We start from the raw sequence: 16,984 nt of genomic DNA on the forward strand, positions 1-16,984 counted from the left end.
TTAGCCTTTTCCACCTGTGGAAATATAAGCAGATCCTCTTCCCCAAGAAATTAACCTAATTCCCTTCTATTTACCAAATTTGGGATTTCTCCTCATCATCTGGTAATTACATTGGAGCCATTTGCACTGGATATTGCCTTGTTGTCTTAAAAGGCCTGTATTCTTCCCAACTGTAATCCTGATTGCTTTTCTGTTGGTTGATGACATCAGAGTTCTGAATTTCTAAAGTCTCTCTGGGTGTAACCTCAGCTGCTATCATGCCCCACCTGTCCTTTGATTGATACTTTAGAGCTGGGCCTTGCCTCTCCTTCCTCTGGGTCAATATACATTTAGAGGCCCAATGAAAGCCTTGGTTACATTTTGGACATGGGGTTTTGGGTTTTCTCTCACCCTGTCTTCTCACTGTATCTCTGTATCTACATTGGGCTCTTAGATGTCCAATTTTTCCACATTGAAAACATCGACGAGTTTCTCTAGAATTCCTCTGCCAAGAAGGACCTTGTCTTTTCATGTTCATCATAGTCTGGGCATAATAAGCATTTGTGCCCACTGTGGCACAGCGTCTTATGATTTCCTCTAAAGAAGCATTTTTGTCTAGCCCCCATATAATTCTCTTGCAAATCTCATTGGCATTTTCCTTAGCCAAATGTCTAGTCATTATTTCTGTTGCTGCATTGTCTCCAATGGTTCTTATTACAGCTGTTTGTAAACGTCCCACAAAATCTGCAAAAGGTTCATTGGGACCTTGCTCTATTTTTGTGAAAGCATTATTTCCATCTTTCTGTCCAGGGAGAGAATTCCAAGCTTTTATTGCAGCCTTAGAAATTTGCTCATACACTGTTATGGGATAATAAATCTGTTCTGAACTCTCTGCATACTGACCTTCTCCAGTTAGTTGGTCAAAAGCAACTTGTACAATAGCTCCTGTTTGCCTATTGCGTTGGGCTTGAATCCTACATAATTCATGAAACTCCGAAAGCCACAATAAATTTTGTCCCGGTTCTAGACAAGTTTTTGTTATGGATTTCCAGTCATTCGGGGTTAGGATTTCATAAGACAAATTATCTAGTAACAGCAAGGGGTCATGAGGGATTGAACTAGATGAGAATTGGCTGCTATTCCCATTCCCTCACTAACCAAGTTTGTCTATTGTTCTATCTCTCTTCCCATGTCTTTAAGCCAGTTTGTTGCTTTCTAAATTCATCTTGAAAATGGGCAAAGTCCCTTTTGCCTTTATCTGATTATGGCTCTAACTATAGCATGGATATCAAGCATTTTAGTAGAGTTCACCATAGAAAGAGGAAAGGGGAAGAATAAGATATACTGCTAAAACCCTGCAGGTGAATAAGGAAATGAAAAATGCTCAGATCACCCTTTGTAACAGTATGTCAAAGGACATGTATAGCTGAACATAATTCCTGCTTTCTGTTCTAGTTTTTCTAAGTATCTTTAGTATGCGACTAAACAAACAGATGCTGCATAAGATTTCAATATTTTATCAAGTTATTTATAAAGAAGTGCAAAGAATGATTAATTCAATAGGGAAATGGTGTAATCATGTAATTCCCCAAGAAATGTGGAAATAGAAGAGACTAAGATCTTAGATCTTAGGACATTTTTTCTGGTTTGTACTGATAAGTTATTTAACATTCAAAAAAGTCATTTACTTCTGATGGATTCAAGTTATATTCTTCTGATAGCCAACAAATTCTTAGGAAAGGAATTAATCATTTCCTACAAATAGTATTTGTTTCTGAATACAAGAACTTTCTCAGATTCTACAACCTTTATATCTCCCTCCTACTCCCTTTGTGATGTTTGAATACATTCAGGAGGGATTTCTAGATAACAGCTTAATGATTTGTTGTTTGGGCAATCTGATATTGAATTTGTACTATCTAATTTTTCACACTCTCTTCAAATCAACAAACAATAAGAAAGGAAAAAAAGCATTTGGTGAACAAATAATACAGTATTGTTTGGGAATAATTGTCTTCAGTACACAGGATTGAATCTCTTTGGAAAGTCAAAGCACATTCTTTGTTATTGCTTTAAGAAACTGAGCATCTCTCTCAGATAATACCACATTTACCAGAGAGCTAATCTGTCTTCCCATATGCTATGGTCCCTTAATAGAATTTAAGATCTTCAAATTCAAAGAATCTACTAAGTGTCCCTCTCTACTCCTATCATTTTATAGCATTTGGCTTTTATAGGCATGTCTTACACATAGTACACACAATACACATAGTATAATGAGTGGAGTACTGGACTTGGAGTCAAGAAAACGTGCTTTAAATTCCACTGTAGGCACTTAGTAGCTATGTGACACTGGATAATTCACTAACTCACTTTTATTTGTAAAATGAGAGGGTTTTACACAATGTGATGCTATGATCCCGTATAACAGTGGCTCATGCTTTGAGATTTGAGAGACATTGAAAGGCCACATCAATTGTTCATGATGCTATATTCCTTGCTTTCTTGAACAAAAGAAACTTTCCATTAGATTCAATGACTGGTCAGATAATAAAGATGGGGAACACTTCTTGTGAGGAAGTATCATCCAGTATTATTTCTTTAGTTTTAATAATAGATTGTATCAGTTTGCCAAGGCAATAGAATCAGTCATTCAGGATGAGAAAAAACCAACAGATAAAGAGGGACAGAGCATGAACATTAGGCCTACGGTGATTGAGAACTGAAGAAAAAAATTTTTCCAAGTACCAGCTAATGTACATATTCTAAACTTTTCACATAGAAATATAAATCTTTTAAAAACCTTATAGTATAGGCAAATGAAATAAAAAGGAACTTCTTGGGCTGAGAAAAAAAATACTTGGTTAGCCACAATCTGTCACAAACTTTATATAGACAGGAAGGAGGGAAAGGCTCATCCCACTTTCCTCCTTGTTCTTATAATTCCTCTCACACCATCTTGATCCTCCTTTTCTCTTTCTCTTCTTCAATTTCCTTCTCTTCTTCATTTTCTTCCACATCTTTGTTTCTTATTCTCTCTACTTCTATCCTTTTTTTCTTCTCTCTCTCTCCTTTTGCCTCCATTTTTCTCTTGCCCATGTCTTTCTTTTTATTTTTTCATTTCTATTTTCATCTCTCTTCTCCATAATACAAGGAATATTTTTCCTAAATACATAAGCAGACTTGAAAAAAATAACAATAGTAGACAAAATATGGGATTGGACCTATCATTAATCTAATACTAATTGTTAGATTTTTATATGAAATGTTTTTGAAGAAAATCTATTTTTGAGAAAGTCTTTGAGCAATTCCAAAGGGAGTTCTCATTAGTAAAATTTGAATAAGGGCTACACTAGAATAAAATATAAGACTTTTTCTTTAGTACAAAGAATAATGATTTAGCTATTTTGAGTCATCTAGTAAAAATGCTTCATTTTATAGATGAAAAAATGAGACATAGAGATTAAGTGATTTGTCTCACAGACACATAAAAAATATAGAATAAATAGTCAAACCGTTGTCTTCTGATAATAGGAATCTATTTCTATGTCTCATCAATAGTACCTAAAAAGGAGAGCATAGATGAAGTCATGAAGTATAGTTTGAACATATAGGCAAGACATAATAGTATCTTCAAACGTTCATGTTTTTCCCAAGACAGCAGTAACTTCAAATGTTCCTGATAAAATTCTCTATAGAATATATTGCAGCTAAGCTTTTTTTTTTTACTTGCCATAATAATAATTTCATCATTCAATTTGTGAGGGGACCAATGAAGACATTTTCTATTCTATTGTGTATTCTGTTTTGTTCTTTCCTAGCTGTTTTATTATATTTTCCCTGTTAAAGAAGAACCACTTGATTAGACAGAGGCACTAAAAACTTTGAGAGATGATGATCAGTCCCTACTAGGATTTGTGGTAAAGAAAGGTAAGAATTGGATATAATATGATATGTTACCAACTGATAATTCTGTTTGGAGAAATTTTTCTATAGGTAGGTAAAGTTGCCCAGCATTAGAAATTACAAAGGTCTCAAATCAATTTTTTTTTCAATTAGCGGGTATGGCACAGAGTTTTGTGCTGAGACATAACCTATGACATGATGGTGAATTAGACAAGAAATGGAATTCCACTCTAGCTAGAGGACATGAGCAACTCAAACTTTGCCTCATGTGATTGCTCAGGTAAGAGTGAAAATGAGACAGAAGTGACAGCTACAGATACCCTGTACAAGTCACCTCAAATACCATTTAAGTGGCTGAGGAAATGCATGCCCTAAGTACAAAAATTCAACATTAGCTCTCTGCTAAAGTGCATCATAAGCATTGTCACTTGTCTTCCTTATCCTCTCTGTTAATCTGTCACAATAATCCTCATTACAATAATAAAATGTATATTTATACAGTGATTTGAGGTTTACACAGTTTTGAGAAAACAAATTTCAAATAACTTTTTAAAATACCCTGTTGAGGAAATACTTATTTAAAAGATGAACAATGCTCAAAACACCCTCAATTTTCAGTTTCTCTAAAGCAAGAACACAGAATTTGCATCAATATTTTAAAAACTTTTATTTGCATGGCTATGTAAAAAGGGAAAAATTCAGAAATATAAAGTGGGAAAAATTCAGTAAATTTTCTTTACTGTCTGGCTACTTTGTATGCTATAATCAGAAATTGTCGATTACTTAGTCTTGAATAATAGTTCCAGCCATTAAAACAAAATGGAAGGGATAATGGTGGGTACTGGGTAGTATATAATATATATATATATATATATATATATATATATATATATATATACTTATATACTATAACAATCAAATCAAGAGGTAGTATATAAGGAGAAACATTTTACAGAATATAAAATTGAAAATAAATAATTTACACCTAAATATATAAATAAACCTCAAATAGCGTTTCCAGTTCTTTAGAAATATTCTATGATATAAATATTCAGGTTTTTTCACATAATATAATATCTTAAAAGAATATATTAGCATTAAATATTCAAATAGTTTTTTAATGAAAAAATCAGATCGATTCAAAATGATTGTCAATTCTCTCTCATTCATGAATTTTGGCATGTTTTATGTGCATTAAAACTATGCATTGACATGGAAGGATCCTAGAATCCTTACCTAAATGTAATAAAAAAAAACCTATTAGCCAAACAAAATTAATATTAACCCAACATGGGTACTTAATTTGATTACTTGCTTTTTATAATACAGCACAGGATTAGGGAATATGCCTTTGTTTTCTTTGGAATGTGTAACTTCTAGATAAGGAAATTCTTTTTACCAGTATAGATTGGCATCTTTTTTGCAATTTATAATCTTGGCTAACAGCCTAGAGTGCTATGAGACTAAGCGATTTTCCCAAGATCATTCAGAAAGTCTGTTTTAGAGGCAAAATTTAAAGCCAGGTCTTTCAGGCTTTGAAGTCCGTTCTTTATCTACCACATGCATCTCAGATTTAGCTTAATTTTACTCAGGATATTTGGTAATCTAGTTTTGCATTGACCTTCAAGGGATCATCAAACTGTAGACAACAGGACAAGAGGGCTGAGATATTAGAAGCACATACAAATCATTAGTTGAAAGTGGAGAGCAAAAGCATTCTCAGGGGAGATTATGGATTAATATCTCTCCACTTTTTAGAGGAACACATTTTGCACACAGAATACAATGTGCATAATAACTAGAACAGTCTGGAAAAACATAATAACCTGGGTTCTTTACTGGAGCAGCAAAGAGCCCAATACACTCCAATTGGTCCCAAGGGCATCACTCTATCACAGCACAGAAACATAGCTAAGATCCATCATGGTGACCCTGAGTCATAAAAAAGCTCATGTTTAATTCATCATTCTCTATTTTTAATAGCAGCATATATAAAGTATGCATGTGTGTATATATATGTATAGAGATATTTTTATATGTCAGTCTTTACATACATAAAGTGTTACGTATTGTTTACAAAATAATCATTAACTATTCAGTAATTCTTGTTGATCACAATAACTGAGAATTTCAATCAAAATAGTTTAAATAAAATTTCATTGCTGAAAAACTTAAATTTCATTTATTAATTAACATGAAAACAGATGAAAAACTATAATGAAATTCTTCATGGCTTTCCCTAAGACTCATTGCTCTGAAATCTAGTGACCTTTATCATGCATAAATATTGTAAAGACTTTAAAATAAAGTCTGCAACACTCAGGAGAATTTTATTTCTATCAATTTCCAGAGTTTCACCTCTCCAGTGTTGAGTCAGAAATTTTATTACAGCAATGTTTTAGAAATGAATAAATTGTCATACAGTAATAAATCCCATTGTTTAAATTCTTCTTTCTATAGTCTTCTTGTTGACAATGCTTCTACTTCTGTGACTTCAATGAACACAGCCTATCTGAATTATAATATTTATTTGTTACACTTGCCCCAAATACTTCCTTGAGGCATAATCCTACAGATCCATCTTGATATTCTACTGCCACATCAATCCCAAAATACTATTCTTGAGGTCAAAAGCATATCTCCTCATTGACCTTCATCCTAGACTCTGTTTCTATTAATGGCTTGACTATTCTCATTTATATTGTAGCCTTCTTAATTTTTTTGGAGGGGTCACTCTCTTTGCATTGCCATGTTCACAAGATACTATATGATTTTCTGAAACATTTCCTCATTTATTCTGCCACTAATATCATGGTTATTCAGACCTAATCATAGATTTCCTGATTTATTTGTACCAAAATATGGTATCATTTGTGCTATTATTGAGTTGTTTCAGACTCTGACTCCATTTGAGTTTTCTTGGCAAAAATATTGGAGCATTTTGCCATTTTCTTCTCCAACTCATTTTACAGATGAGAAAATTGAGACAAGGTGGGGTAAAGGAAATTTACTGTGTACTACTACAGCTAGTAAATGTCTGAGTCCAGATCTGAACTCTTGTGACTCCAGGTCCAGCCCTCTATATCCACTGCAACACCTAGCTGCTCAAATAAGGGTTCCTGTTTCTAATTCTTCCCTATCTTCTTTTTGCCCAAGACTTTATATCCCTGGAGGACCTGTAAGAAATTCCTGAATCCATAAATAAATAAATACACATATAGATAAGTAAATCAACATATTTTCTCGACTGAATAAAAAATTTCACTTATGTACATACATATATATATATATATATATTACATAGCATCTACCTACATTTGAAAACACACACAACTTATGTAAGACTTACATTTGAAAAAAAAAAAATATATATATATATATAAAACCAATATTTAAAATGTTTTCATATATGTGAAAACATATATATGTATATATATAAGTAAAATGAAGGTTTTGTATATATGTTTTCACATGAATAAATATTTCATATGCATGAATATATATTTCACATATATAAGATGTTTTTAAATGTAGGTAGTACATGCACACTCATACATGCTTTCATATGTAGGTTTTATAAGTGTGTATATATGTATACTATATATGTTATAAAAGTGTATATTTTCAAGTGTAGAGACTATATAATTTATGAAATTCAAATTAATTCCAAAATGCCACTGAATTCCTAGTAGCTCTTAATTATGTATTTTCTCATTTATTATACATTACAAATGTAATTATTATAATTTGGCAGTCTGAAAAAAATGAAACTTGTACTTGAAAAAAATTTCAAGCACTTTCTTATAGAATAAAATACATTGCATTTAATTGACATTTGGTTTCTCTCCATGTGCTATTCAATCTGAATGTAGCATAAAGGAAAGAATGCTGGACTTAGAATTTGGGAAAGCTAGGTTCAAATCCTGCCTTATGTGGAAAATGCTCTGTAAACTTTAAAGTGTTATCTAAATGTGAACCATTATTATTACTTTCTTGTAATCTTGCTCTCTCCCATTTATATCCTTTTGCTTATATACTCTACCAATGCCTGAAGTAGATTTCACTTACTCTGAACTACCTTTCACCTCCAGATGCAATAAATATTCCAATATTCTTCCTTTCTTCAATAGCCTAAGTCAGATGCCATCTTCTTGATGAGGAGTTTTCTTATCCTATCCCCTTTCTTCCTGATTTTGTAAATAACATTTTGTCTCAATATTTCCTTTTTTCCTTATATTATGTAATTGGGACATATAGAAGCAATGGCATTCCATAAAGCATGTTTCAGATTAGGTCTATGCCATGACTCCCCATTCTAAAAGACTTTACTGAATTATTGGTTTTGTCTATCCACACACATCCTCTGTATTTTCAATTATTTGAGTTACCTGGACCAATTAAAACTGATCAAGCATCTTGTTCTGATAAATTCTAGTTTTAGCAACTAGAATTTATCAGAAACTATAATTAATCCCAGGAATTTCTGACTCAATTCACAATTCATATAAACTTTCTAGTGGTCATCATAGATACAATACTTTTTTTCATTTTACTTAAATCTCACATGGCTTTCAATTTTATTACTTAACACAGGATTTTTTATTACTTTCTTAATTGTTTTCCCTTAGTTATTCTAGGCATAATAAACCTATTGGTGAGTTGTACCCTCTTCCCACAACTGTTGATTGGCCACACTTGGTGTCAATTTGTTTTCTTTATTGTGATAAAAGAACTTTCCTTTTCCAGTAATATTCAGGCGCAGATTCTCTAGTAGCAGTATCTGACAAGTTAAAAATAGGTGTTCAGAAGAAAATGGCAAATCGTTATTTCTAATCATATGCAAATTGCTGCAGGAGTGCCAGGCTTGATTTCTTACCAGTATCAGTGAATATCAACTAAGGATATTAAGACCATCTACTATAGTGCTTTGAAGAATATGGGCTCATAGTTTGGGGAAGAACTATGCGGTTTACTTCATATTGTTTTAAGACCTTTGATGGTGAATCAAATTGTGCTGACCAAATAATGTGGAAATGAGATATTTGCTTCCTTCTCTTACATATTGTCAGTGTAATACAGAGAGAAGAACATTGTAAAATCAGAGGACTTGGGGTCACATCCTGCTTCTGGCATTGACTTTGATATAATATAGCTTCTAGGGGAAACTTTTGAGGTCTCCTGACCTTAGGGGGTTTCTATTCTAACAATAAGTCAGTAATTCTAAATCTTGTGCCTTTGGAGTCTGCCTTAGGGAATTCCCACATCCAACCTAAGAATAACAATCTGTCTGATTCTGAATAGACCACTCCTGGGTTCTTTGCTGACTCTCAGATCGCTTCTGTCCTCAGGATAGTCCCAGGGACCAAACTCCTGAGAAAATAGCAATAATCTATTGGTCAGTAAGAATCAAACTCTAGAGACCACTACTTGGTCCTAATTCTGGGCCATAAAATTAACATATCTATAACATAAAAAACTAGATAAATGTGTCTCCTTGCTACTATTTCTCTGTTAAATTATCTCGGAATTTAGTCTGCTTATAATGGCATTACAATTATAATAAATTTTGCCTTTTGACAGAAAATGGGTTCAAATCTGCAAATTCATTTGGGACATCTTGGGACACCAGTCTGTGTCCTCAAATTTTTGTGGTTCCTTTCCCAACTTCAACAACTTCCTGTGTGATCTTAAACAAATCTCTTAACTTCTCTTTATCTGTAAAATGAAGGGTTTGATCGAGATGACCTCTGAGATCATGTCAAGTAACATTTAAAACCCTATAGATACTATACCAATGGAAAGTGTTATGGGCCAGAACTTGAAACAAGGTGCTAAGTTAGTGGAATTGAGGAGACAATAGTTAAATCTAATTTAGCATTGATTTAATCCTACAACAAATAATCGTTTCCTAGTATATAATGATTGGTATGTACTCAGTATACAGCATATAAGCAAGAAGCTTTCAGGGTCAGACACACAAGCCCACTAGAAGCTCATTTGGAGGAAGCTAGAGGCTGAAGCTGGCAGAGGCAAAAGACTAGTGGCAGGAGCTCTTGGAACCAAAGAGAAAGATAGGCCTCTATTAAAGCTAATGGGGCCCCAGGAAAGGAGACAAGACTTGGAAAGAGAAAATAAAGGATTTGGACTTTAACTCCTGGCTGCATTTGGGATGATTGAACTGAACTGAAACTTTCTCAGTTTCAGGGGTCCAGAGACCCCTGAGAAACCTGCTTCCAGAGGAGATTATATTTTAGAGAAGAATATTTCAGAGAAGAGATCTCACAAAAGGCAAAAAAAACAAAACAAAACAAAAAAAAAAACCCCAAACCCCCAAACAATTCACCTTCATAAGCTTACATTCTAATGCTAGAGATAACATGTAATCCACTATTTACTTTCTCTCTCTCTCTCTCTGTATACACACACACTCTCTCTTTTCATATATATATGAATATATATATGTGTTTGTGTGTGTGTATACACACACACTCTCTCTTTTCATATATATATGAATATATATATATGTGTTTGTGTGTGTGTATACATATATACCCATACATATATGTATATATACATACATACTTTATCTATATCTATCTATACAGTGTAGGAAATTTTAGAGAGACAACATTAGAATTGATAGAATTGATAGGAAGTAGTCAGAAAGGATTCTTGAAGAAGATGAGATTTTAGCTTAGACTTAAAGGTACCAATGACTGCAAGAGGCAGAGATAGTCATTCCAGGCATGGAGCAAGTGAAAAGGAACACAGATGTAGTGTCTTGGTGAGGAACAGTAAATAAAAACAGTTATCACTGGATCACAGAGTTGGAGTTGGGAGTAAGATGAAGGAGTACTGGAAAGGTAGGAAGAGGCTGGATGGGACTGATTGGATGAAGTATTTCACATGAAAATGTTCCCAGAGCTGGGACCCTGGCAGGGGTCATATCGTCTCTGGAGAGATGAACTTTGAACCCTGGCATACGAGAAGTTAGTGAAGTTGCAGAAAGTGACATGACCTGTGGGAGGCAGCCAACATTGGTCCCCATTGGTCAATGATGGTTACATCCTTTTAGTCTATCCAATGAGAAAGTTTGCATCTTTAGCTTTTAAGTCCTGGGCAAGCTGGAAGCTGTACAGGTTCCAGGAGCACATGGGATGGCTCCCAGGTGTGTGTCTGGGCCTCTCCCTGCAGGGATTAAATAAATGCTTTGTCTTTGTACCTGAAGATGTCTCTGATTAGTTAATTTGGGAAAAGGGGGTCTTGCATCCATCCCACACAAGACCATATTATGAAGTCAAATAGAATTATATATATTATTCTTGAGATAATGGGGAGCCATTTGAGAATGAATGACAAGGATCAGAGGTCATAAAGTAATTAGAGTTAGGGAAAAATGAAAGATAAGGTAATAAAAATATTCTGATCACAAAAATGATTTTCAGAATTCATGAACATTGAAGTGAAACACTTGTATATAATAAGATGAATTTTATTGATCCTCTCTGTGCATAGCTGAGGTAGACAGGAATAGGACATAGGGCATAAGCAAGAAGATAAACTGTGAAGTAAGGGTTGTTAAGAAAGTAACAATATGTTTCTTGATGTCTAATAGCATGTAGGCAGGAGTTGGAGAGGATACAAAGGTTATGAGCCAGGCTCTGAGCTCAAAAGAAGCAGGAAGAACAATGTCCGTAAGGTAAATAAATAACAGGTTTTTGTTACATAAAGTTGGTTATTTCAGTAGTGTTCAACTTTTTGTGATTCTATTGACAATTTTCTTGTCAAAGATACGGGAGTGGTTTGCAATTTTCTATCTCATTTTTACTATTGAGGAAATGAGTTAAATAGGATTAAATGATTTGCCTAAATTCACATAAATAATAAGTATCTATAACTGGATTTCAATTTACAAAAATTAAGTCCCCTTGCTCTGGAGAGGAAAGTGAGGCAGGTGACCTTGCACAGCCCTCCCTCACTTAAATTCACTTCATTTGCATGTCATGGCAATGTGAGTATTGGATAGGCATTTGCTTTCAAAAGGTGTAAAAATTAAATTAGAAAAATGAAATTTAAATTAGAAAACCAAAACTCCAAAGGACATCAAAGAATAATCAAAGGTGGACTTTTTCTTCCCCCTTCTAGAATGTATATTCCTTGGGAGCAAGGACGCTTTATGTAATGAGGAGTGGAAATTCATATTGAGTAATTTCTGTAACATCCAATTAATGGGAAATCAGGAGAAGGACTTGTGATTCAGGACAGGTAGCAAAATGCTGCCTTTGGAGTCCCAAAGCTATGTCTATTCACCTATTCTTAAAAGAATTTAAAATAATTCTTTCCTGCATTCATCAGTGAGTCAGTGGAGTTATAAGCCATTTTGTTTCTTACAGCATCTTCCTAATGTCATGATTTTCTAAGAGAATGAAGGACAAAGAACCTCTGTGAGTAAAGCTGCCCCCCAAACTGGAATTGGTCAGTTGGAAGATTTCATAACCCTCTCTCCCTCTTCCTCCTTCAGTCTTTCCCTCTCTCCCTCCCTCCTTCCTTCCTTCCTTCCTTCCTTCCTTCCTTCCTTCCTTCCTTCCTTCCTTCCTTCCTTCTTCCTTCCTTCCTTCCTTCCTTCCTTCCTTCCTTCTTCCTTCCTTCCTTCCTTCCTTCCTTCCTTCCTTCCTTCCTTCCTTCCTTCCTTCCTTCTTTCCTTCCTTCCTTCCTTCCTTCCTTCCTTTCTTCCTTCCTTCCTTCCTTTCTTCCTTCCTTCTTTCCTTCCTTCCTTCCTTCCTTCCTTTCTTCCTTCCTTCTTTTCTTCCTTCCTTCCTTTCTTCCTTTCCTTTTTCTCTTCTTACCTTTCCTCCCTCTGTTCACATAGGATCTTATTCCCTTACCTACAGATGCTCTTAAAAGCATTTTTTTCCTCTTCTTTTTGCATCTCTAAACCTTTTCAAGATATCTTGGGATTTACTGGCTAGATTTCTTTCTTAAGGACCAGACTTTAAACCAAAACCAGTCTGCTTCTTATGGGTCACCACTAGGTACTAGGCCAAACCCCATTTGGTCATAATTTGGGTCCTAATCACTTCACATTGAATGTAAATGGTAATCATTTCTGCTTTGGTTAGAAACCCTGAGAGCTTCTTCTCCCATATTTATTTATTAATTTACTTTTTTTTTCTTTTTTTAACTAGGTGAAAGAGAAGATGCTTTGCCTCAGTTGCTACCTAGCCTTAATTATTGAATGGGGGCAGCCTCAGTCAAACTGAGACCTGCTGAAAACCTTAGCTTAAAAAGACAAATGTCTCCCATTTTATCCTGTGGGCCATCTCCATTCATCCTGATCTGTATCTGGCCACTGGACTCAGATGGTTCTGGAAGGGATATAGGCAGGTAATTTTGTCCAGCCCTCCTTCACTTAAATCTAATTCACTTTTTTGTCATGGTATCACTTAATGTCACGGTCCTTTTCAAGAATGAATGACAAACAACAATAAGGTCTGATACTCTTATCTACTGTACCACCAACTGCTCTAGATAATAGGTAACAGAATCTCACTTGGATTATAAATATGTATTTACTCATATGAAAAGGAGAAAAAAAATGTTTAGTGATGTAGTAGAGGAAGTCTTGAAGTTGCAATGAGGAACAATGAGTATTCTGACGTTTCTCCTTCTCCCTGATCCCAATATATATAATAATAATAATAATAATATATATTATATATATATATATATATATTACTGAGTCAAGAAATTTAAGGGAAAGTATGACCAGTACTGGAAAGAGTGACTAGAGAATCAATGAATTCAGAAAGATAAGAGGAAGAAATAAAGTTTTGAGATGAAAGCAAATTTTCTTGACTAAAAGGCATTCAAGAGAGTACAATGAAAATGTAAGTAGAACTAGAGCGGGGCATTTGGAGGGAGTCATACTGAGGGAGAAGAGGAGCAGACAATCAGACGCAGCTGAATAGTAAGGACTGGTTTTTCAGAATCCAACTGGGTTAGAGAGAATGAAGAAATGGGAGTATGCTAACCATTAGTAAATGAGTTCAGGCAGATATCTATGATTGGAGAGAAGAGCATTGAGAGAAGGAAGGGATGAGACTGAACAGGGCCCTCCTTTGTTGTAGAATGTGACAAATGCTGATGTTTAGTACTTATGATGCCCTCCTTGCAGCAGAGAGGCCTAGGTAAAGGTGTAACTCTGGGGACAGGATTCAGGAGCTGGAAAAATGGTCTGGGAATGGTTTATAGAGCTCTGGAGAATGCCAGGAATGAAGATAAGCTTAAGATCTGAGACCTTGTTTTAGTTACTGAACGCCTCTAAAACTGTTATGCCACCATTCCCTTTTAATGTCCTGACCCAGTTTCCCTAATTATCCTATTCAGTTACTTTGCCTCAGGTTATAACCATTCCCTCTTAATGTTTGATGGGATAAAGGTCTTTAACCATTTTAGACTTCATTAGAATATCAGGAGCCTCTCCAGTACCTCCCATTATGTCATCCTAGGTGCCTCCCCCCATTAGGTTCCTCCCCCCATTAGGTCATCCCCATCCAGATACCTCCCCCATTATGTCACCATTCTTGTAACCCTATAAAAGAATCTTGTATTTGACATTCACAGTTGCATTTTTTGAGACGATAGTCTCATTCAGCCCTGGGACCAAACCATGTATCTATTTGGTCTCAGTAAATCTCTCCCTTTTAAATAAAATATTAAATTGTTCTCTAATCTTTATCTTGCCTCAGTTTCTCCAGCATTACAAAACCTTGTTATTTTCTAGACCTAGTAACCTTATACCTTTGACACATATTGTCACATACTAGAAAAGTAGCTGTCATTCCATAGCAAGTCCTTGAGGCAGTGAATATTTCATTGTTATGCTTTAATTCCCCCAATACTAACATAATTCTGGGCACATAGTAAGTGTTTATTTATTGTTGTTGCTGCTGTTGTTGCTGTTGATCTGAATCTTTGAATTATTCAGAGGATAAATATCCTTGGTGATGATTCTCTTTTTCTAGGAAAGGTGTGTGTTTTTTTTTTTTTTTCATCCTGGTGAAAATCTTTTCATCATTTATACTATCTTTTCCTGAAAATTCAGTTCAATTATACAGTATTTTTCAATGAAAATTTAAAAAAGACAAAACAAAACAAAAAACAACCCACAACTTTAGAACAGCACAGTTAGAAGTAAAGAGGTTAAGTTTAAAATGCTCATCTCTATAATATTTTTATTTATTTCTTTTACTTTATGGTTAATTTACAACCTTAATTTAGGTGTGGAAATATACAATAATTAATCAATTTGGGTTTGTGTGCTCATGTTTGTGATCTATTCCAGTGGAACAATTTCCTTTTATTTTAGGCATACACTATTTGTTACTAATTACAAGGCAAACTATATTAAATCAACACTAAGTCTGTCAGTTATACAGAAAACATAAAAAGTAATTTTGACTATTTTTCTTTGACTTTGCCTTTTTATATTCACTGTGTAAGAAAGAGAGGTGTCACCTTGAAAATCCTGTGTACTTGGGACATTTTCATTTTCCATCTCTGAAGTTAGAACTTTTTAATGATGGCACAAAATAGAGTGACATATGCAGTTAGTTTTTTTAAACTCTGGGTCACCTCTAATTAAGGAGATGAATTTATAATGTCTGCTCTTTTTCTCACATATCAAAATGTAGGTTAGTTATATATTCCTTATTTCAAAGCCAAATATCTCCATAATGAATAAGATAAATTTCCTTGTCAATTCCTTGAGTCCATGGTTAAGATAAAGTGAAGGAATCTTGAGACTGAGATATTGGTACTATGACTTGCCACTCACGCATTACCTTGAATCTCTTCTCTGAGTATCCCAGGAATCAGAAGCAATCACTGTGAAAAAAGTTGAGTTCAAAGAGAAACAAGGTTAACTAAATTATCTCATTTCAGAATTTTGGTTCAAAATGCCAGAAACTCAAAACCATGACAATATAAGAATCCATTAAATGTTTAGCCTTAAGGACTGAAGATTTAAGGAAGACATGATAGTTTTCCTCTCTTATCATCAATGAAAGAGACATTGGAATTGTTTTGCTTGGCCCCAGTAAGTAGAGCAATGAGTGGGGGACATAGAGAGGGAGAATTTTAATCAAAGAAATTTAATCAACAAGTATAACTATTAACAGATGAGAAAAGATGTCTTAGGAAGAATCACTAATTATTGGAAGTCTTCACAAATAATTTGGTTAATTTTTGCAGAATAAATTCCTTCTGTGGTATAAATTAGATAAGATGAATTGAACTCATATTATTGTGTTTCTATTATATACATTAGGATCCTGGTGTGTGTGTGTGTGTGTGTGACAGAGAGAGAAAGAGAGAGAGAGAAGAGAGAGAGAGAGAGAGAGAGAGAGAGAGAGAGAGAGAGAGAGAGAGAGAGAGAGTTGTAGCGTCTATATGTGGGTCCAAAAAGGCAATTTCAAAGGAACTTAGAGTTTTAATGAACTTAAAGAGGAGAAATGAAGTACTAAGAGTGAAGAATAGTTTGGAGACCAATTTGCCTGTCTAGTATAAGAAGGAAAGTGATATCAAATGAGGCTGGAAAACTGGGCTGGGACCAAATTGCATTGGACTTTAAAAGCTAAGCAAGAATTTATATTATTAAGCTTGAGGCAATAGGATGCTATGAGAATAAGCTAAATAGCAGAGTCTCCTGGTCAGATCTTTGGCTAAGAAAAATTACTTTGGTAAAGATAAATAGAATAGATTGGAATGGTGAGAGACTTGAGACAAGAAAAATAAATAGGAATTTACTACAGTTACCTAGTTAAGAAGTGATGAATACTGAAACTAACATGCTAATTATATCAGTGGAGAAAAAGATTGAATGTGACACATGATGTGAAGGTAAATGCAGCAAGATTTGTATATGGAGTGAGAAACAGTGAGAACCTAAGACTGTTGGACATGTCTGAGATAGTGGAACTATGATTGTGCCTTCAGTAAAATGAGGGATATTTGGAAGAGTAGACTTTGGGAAGGGGAAGGGAGAATGGGAATAAATTGAGTTTTGGATATACTGAATTTAAGTTGGCTCTGTGAAATC

The sequence above is a fragment of the Antechinus flavipes genome, chromosome 1 (assembly GCF_016432865.1).
Source record: "Antechinus flavipes isolate AdamAnt ecotype Samford, QLD, Australia chromosome 1, AdamAnt_v2, whole genome shotgun sequence".
Taxonomy (NCBI): Eukaryota; Metazoa; Chordata; class Mammalia; order Dasyuromorphia; family Dasyuridae; genus Antechinus; species Antechinus flavipes.